Raw genomic sequence first — 6,000 nt, 5'->3', positions numbered from 1 at the left:
TGTGTGGACGTTTTTGGCCACCTGGAGTTAGCCATGTAAGCGAATTCCATTCAGCAGCCAGATCCTGACACATCACACAGCCAAGTTCCCTGGAATCATGGCTGGCTGTGGGTGCTGGCTCCAAAGCCATCTGATTCAGTCACGAATATTTGGACCAGAAAGGAAAACAAAGAGGCACAGAAGCTTCTGAGCATGCTGAAAGCGTCTGAGCTTCTCTGGAGGGTGGGTAGGACGACAGGGGGTTTGAGGAACCCTGTTGTACCTTGCTCCAGGAGCTGCTCCCTCCAGGAAGGCGAAGGGTTGTTGCTGTATTTTCCTAGACCGGGTTCGGGTGACAAAGCTTTGTCTCTCCAGGGGTCCTTTGTGCAGGGTCTGCTCAGCTTTCAGCTTTGTCTTCATCTCTGAAAGGATGGGGAGGCTATGGTTATTCTCCAGTATCTCCAGCTGGAGGATATCACTGGCTGGCGTGGCTTTGCTGTCCTTGCATCAAAAGGGGGACAGCAGGGGACAAGCCCGCAGTCCCCCTCAGTGCAGTGACAGAGCACGCTGCTCTTCTGTTCACAGATGCTTCATTTGTCCTGTCAATTATTTTAACCAGCCTTGGTTTAAAGCTCTCGACCCCCCAGACTTTACTCAGTTACACACATGCTTTCCATTCCCATTCCATCCTGCTGTTCTCCCATCCACAAAAGACATAATGAAAATTAAAGGTCACAGAAAAGCAGGGAGGGCAGTGTGCATGAAGTAAATAACTTGGGCTCAAGCGGCAGCCCTTTGGGTAGGGGTATTTCTTCAGTCCCACAATGAGAACAGAGCTGAACCTCTAGAAAATGGCAGCATTTGTTTTTGCCTGAAGGACCTGACCTTTTAAATTTGCATCTCAGAGAGCAAAGGAGCCTTGTGCTAGGAGGAGAGGTTTCAGTGTGCCCTTTCATCAGCAGGTACCTCCTTTGGCTCTAGAGGAGCAGCCTCACCTCACTCACTGAGCTCCAAATTCTGACACCAATGAAGTCATTCAGCGAGGGAGGGTCAGAATCTGGCCCTTCGGGATTAAACTGGTGTTTTTGGGAGGTTCACAAGGGAAATGCTCATTTTCATACCTGAGCACTGGCAGTGTGCAAGCAGCCCCCGAAAATGGGGTTATTGAAGGGTTGCACAAGTGCTGTGGGAGTGTGTTGGATGCTGTGGCTCAGTCAGTGCTGTCTCCATAGCAGCAGTGCCCGAAGGCAGGGTGGAGGCTGAAAACCAGCCCTTGCTTTTCCAAAGCACCGAGCCCTGCGTGCTTGTAAGAGGGTAAATTCTCATTCTGTGTATTAGTATCACAATAGTCCCATAGTGAACTGCAGTTGTTAGGGCTCCCTGCAGACATCGAGGGGCACTTCTGACCCTCAGAGCCTTAAGGGGGTGTCCTTACCTGCTCATGGAAGGTGAAACAGCCACAAGCCTGAGGTGTTTGGGGAAGAGGTGTTTTGGGGAAGGCCTCAGGAAGAGGCAGCCTGGAGCTGTTGATCCATGATTGGAGCAGAGCCCTTTCAACACAAAGAGGGGAAGGAAGATGAAACACTCCCAGACCTAGATGAGCAGTGCTTATTTGAGTGGGAAAACTGAACTATTCCAACTCACAACGAGCAACTGGAGTGTTCTTAACTCCTCATAACCACTAGAAATGCAGCTTGTGCACTCAGCATTATCAGGGGAATGCGCAGCACTCTCCCTTTTAGCAATCCAGGCAGGATTCAGAACCCTGAGCACAGCATACCAGCACTGCTATGCGAGTCAAAGGCTCTCTGGGTGGATTACATAAACATAAACGTTACACAGGGCCAAGAAGGAGCTGGGGAGCAGAACTGATTTGAGATAACTGTAAGCCAAGATGCCTTTAAAACAAGAGACAACTTGGACATGGCTGAGACAATGAGCTGTAAGGGGAGACAGTGCTGGGCACTGAGAGGATCAGACAGCCAGGAGTCCAATTCCCTCTCAAGCGTGCTTCCATCAGCAGGTTCTCAAGGTGGGGATGCTCTGTTCTGCAAGCACACGAGGGGATCCCAGCTGTCTCCCAGCTCCTCTCTGACAGCTCCAGCAGCACCTCGGCGCCGGGGGGCTCTCCGCAGTGCTGTCCCCCAGCAAATGCTGTGCTGACACTGCCTCGGAGGTGCCCAGCCACTCTGCCTTTCTCCCACGGGGAAACTGGAGGCTGCGCTTGGCCACGGGCCCGGGCTGCTGTTTGCTTTTCCCCACTGAAGCTATAAACAGCAGGGAATGCAGGCACTCTGGGCCATCGGTGCTCTGAGGGCTTCGCTGGCTCCCTGTGGCCCAAAGGGGAGCAGGAGTCAGCAAAACCCTCCGGAGAGGGAGGGGGCTTAACGAATGCTTGCTTTAATTAGCATACATATCGTTCTGAAGGGGAAATGAGTAGCTTTCACTTTTTCTTCTTAATTAATATCTGCCTCCACGTAGTTTAATCTCACTTAGCTGCTCTGTAATTTGGCCATGACCCAGCTCTAGGGGATGGAAGCAGAGCCATGACTGCCCAGCTCAGGACGACTTTTCCTGACCCTGCATTTAAACAGAGCTGAGCAAAGGGTGTGGGCAGAGCTGGGTGAGGTAGCTCGGGGCAGGAGGAGCCCCAACAGGATCCTGACACTGGAAACACCATGGATAACTCCCTTCTCAGGGAGAACCCAGCCCGCAAACCTCCCTCAGTGTGACAGCAGCTGCTTTAAGGGACAGAGGGGAGCTGTGGTGCAAATCCTGCTCCTGCAGAAGCACAGGGCTGTGTCCCACCAGTGCACACAGGGTCGGTCCAGGCCGCTGCATCCCACGGGTGGGAGCCTGCAGAGCTCAACCAGCCCCATTATTTGTGGGAGTGCCACTGCTGGGGATGGAGGATTCCAGCCACAGGGAGCCAGTGAGGATGTCCTGCAAGGGCAAACAGGACCACCAAGGAGGTGGAAGCTTCCAGTTCTGAAACATGTGAAATACAGGTCTGAGTTCTGGAGTGGTTTTGTTGCTCTGCACAGCTCTGAACCCAGTAAAGCCCAGCTCCATGATAGTGACCTTTTCCTGGGGGTGATGGAGACCAGTGATGGTTTTTCTGGTCATACTAATGCACACTTGGGAAGAAATCCTTGAAATCCAGAAAATCACAGGCAGAGAGAGGATAGAACAGTGGCTCTATTCCTTGCTGGTGAGAGGCTTAACAGCTTGGTTTTTGCAGTGAATGTGTATTTAAAGAGACATAGGACTGTGGAATGCATTGGGTCGGGAAGGACCTTAAAGTTCAAATCTCCATGGGCAGGGACACCTTCCACTGTCCCAGGCTGCTCCCAGCCCTGTCCAGCCTGGATCTGGGCATTTCCAGGGATCCATGGGCAGCCACAGCTGCTCTGGGCACCCTGTGCCAGGCCCTCATCTCCCTCACAGGGAGCAATCCCTTTCTTACATCTAATCTGAATATCCCCTCCCATACTTTGAAACACCCTCATCACTGGGTAAAAAGGGCTCTCGCAGCATCCTTATCAAGATAAGCACTGGGGCCTGATTAAACCTCATTATTACGGTGAATTCAGGAAAAGCTGCGCCAGCTCCGCTCCCCATCGCTGCCGCTCCCGAGCTCTCCAGAAGGGGCCAGTGCGCCCTCGCCTTTGCGGCCGCAGGATCCCTGCCCAGGCCTGCGTTCTTATTTAGAAAACGCTGAGCTGTCCGGAAAGTTTGATGGAGAGGGATGCAGCTGTGTTAATGCGCTTCTTGCCGGGGATTTGAGTGCATTTTCTGAGCGGCGCGGGAGGAGCGGGGATGGGGCAGGCAAGGCGCGGGGAAGCAGCTCCGCCGACCGCGCTCGGATATTTTAAACCTCGCGTCACGGGATTTCAGCAGCTTAAAATGCAGCGTTTGGGATGGAGTGCGTTAGTCAGAGGCTGCTCTCTGCAGCACGGCAGGCCTGGAGTGGCTGTGGCACGGGAGAGGCACCAGGCCCTGGGCGTGCTGTGGCACCGGGCCCTGGGCGTGCTGTGGCACCGGGCCCTGGGCGTGCCGTGCTCACGGAGCAGCTTTTCCCCTTCTTTAGGGCTCAGTTCCCTCTGATCCCTGTGAAGGTCACCGGGATTGCAGCAGCCTGGAATAAAGAATATTTATTTATGCTCAGCGTCTGCAGCCGGGCACGGCTCCTGCTTTTTGTGCTTTGGCTCCCCAGAATGGCCATGGGTGGGTTTGTGTGCGTGGGCTGAGCATCAGAGCCCCCGGCCCGCGTGGGTCGGACGCTGCCTGCGCTGCACTGCAGGTACGCTTAGAAAAAGCCCTCAGAGCCAGGGAGGAGGCTCAGCAGTGCATCTGCAGCTCTCTGCATGCAGTGGCTTTTATCTCCTTCACTTGGAAATGACTCATTTCCCTGTACTATACGGAGATGCCCAATTTCCTTGGAAATGGTTCAGTTCTGCAGAGTCCCCAGAAATCCCCAGTGATGGGGCCCAGTTTTTGCACTGGGTGTTTTACCTGGCTTGAGAGATGCCTGGGGATTTTCACAGGTTAGAGAAATTAAAAAAAAAAATTAAAATAATGGCCAGAAGCAACTGAGACCTTACTCAGCTCATATTTATTCCAAAGGGCACGTGAACCTTCTGTACTGAGCTCTGGCAGTTAATTCATCACAGAGCCCCAAAGCACAGCCAAGCATGTTTCATGCAGATTGAAGGCTGCAAATGAAAAAGGGCTGTTTGCACACGTGTGCTGGCTGCCATCACTGCAGCTCCAACTGCGTGGACTGGGGCTGTATTGGAAATGAGGGGCAGCCAGCAGCCACCCTACAAATTATGGGTGGCTGAAGGTGGTCAGAGGAGGACTTTTGGGCCCATACCTTTAAGCCCTGCTGAGGATGAGGATGGTGGAAGATATGCAGCATTATCCACAGTGAAGAGGCACAGTGGCTCAGCAGAAAAACAACTGTAGTGACTGCTGTCAGATGAGTGTATTGCTAAATGTTGCCACCAGCAATTTTACCTGCCTGTTCTCAGAGCCATATGCATCTTAAAAGCCTTCAAACACTGAGAGGAAAAACCCGATTAGAGCCATTTACAACAGGCTGATCCAATCTCGCTGGCATTGCTGGAAGCCGGGGACCAAAGCCAGGCCAAGGGCGGTGTGAAGGATAAACATTTTAGTCACCCCAAAGCAGCCAGGCCTGGGGACAGGGGCTGGAGAAGCATGGCTGTAGTTATTACCATAATACAGGAAATAATGGTCATTGGGAAAATGGGACCATGCTTTGGTTTCCTCTTCCATCCCAGTCAGAGGGGAGGAAGAAGAGTGGTGCTGTCATGGAGGTATTCATTGGGCAGCCAAGTGCTGCGTGGGTTTTGCATTCTGGTGCTTCATTCTGGAAAAAAAACTAATTTTGCCATTTTAACATTTCCCTCTGCTGTCTGAAATCCAGCCTTCAATAGTGCATGAGGGGTTGGCTGCTCTGGATGCCAAAGGCAGGGAAAATCCTCTGATTTCTAAGGAAAAAATGCTGAGAAGAACCCAAAGTGCCTTTAAACTGAGCTTCCCAAGATCTGAGCTCAACTGAACCTTTCCAAAGCCTGACCCCATGGCTTTGGGCTCTGGAGGAGCTGCAGTGCCCCTGAGGAGCATCGTGCCGGGCAGGAAGGAGGAGGAAGCTGTAATTCCACAGCAAATCCAAGGCACAGCCACCAGGTGTAAAACACTAAAGATGTTTTAAGGGCTTGGGATATCTCTGCTTTCAGGATTTTTTCTTTGCTCTGAAAGCAGGCGCTAGCAGAGCTTGTGTGAAGATAAGCCTCGTGCTTCAGGTTAATCCCAAGATATCACCGCAGTGGCCTTTTATTATTGTATCACAAAGACATCGACTTTAGCGCATTACTTCAAGATAAACATAAATACCCGTCACCATGCACACCCTAATATGGGCCGTGGTTCCCCACGGACAGGATTTCTGCACTCGTCCCTCAGGGCGAGGAGGACACAGAGCCCCCGGGCCCG

This window comes from Ammospiza caudacuta, chromosome 26 (assembly GCF_027887145.1).
Source record: "Ammospiza caudacuta isolate bAmmCau1 chromosome 26, bAmmCau1.pri, whole genome shotgun sequence".
In the NCBI taxonomy this organism is placed as follows: domain Eukaryota; kingdom Metazoa; phylum Chordata; class Aves; order Passeriformes; family Passerellidae; genus Ammospiza; species Ammospiza caudacuta.
The sequence above is the reverse complement of the archived record's forward strand: the minus strand, read 5'-3'. Positions refer to the sequence as shown.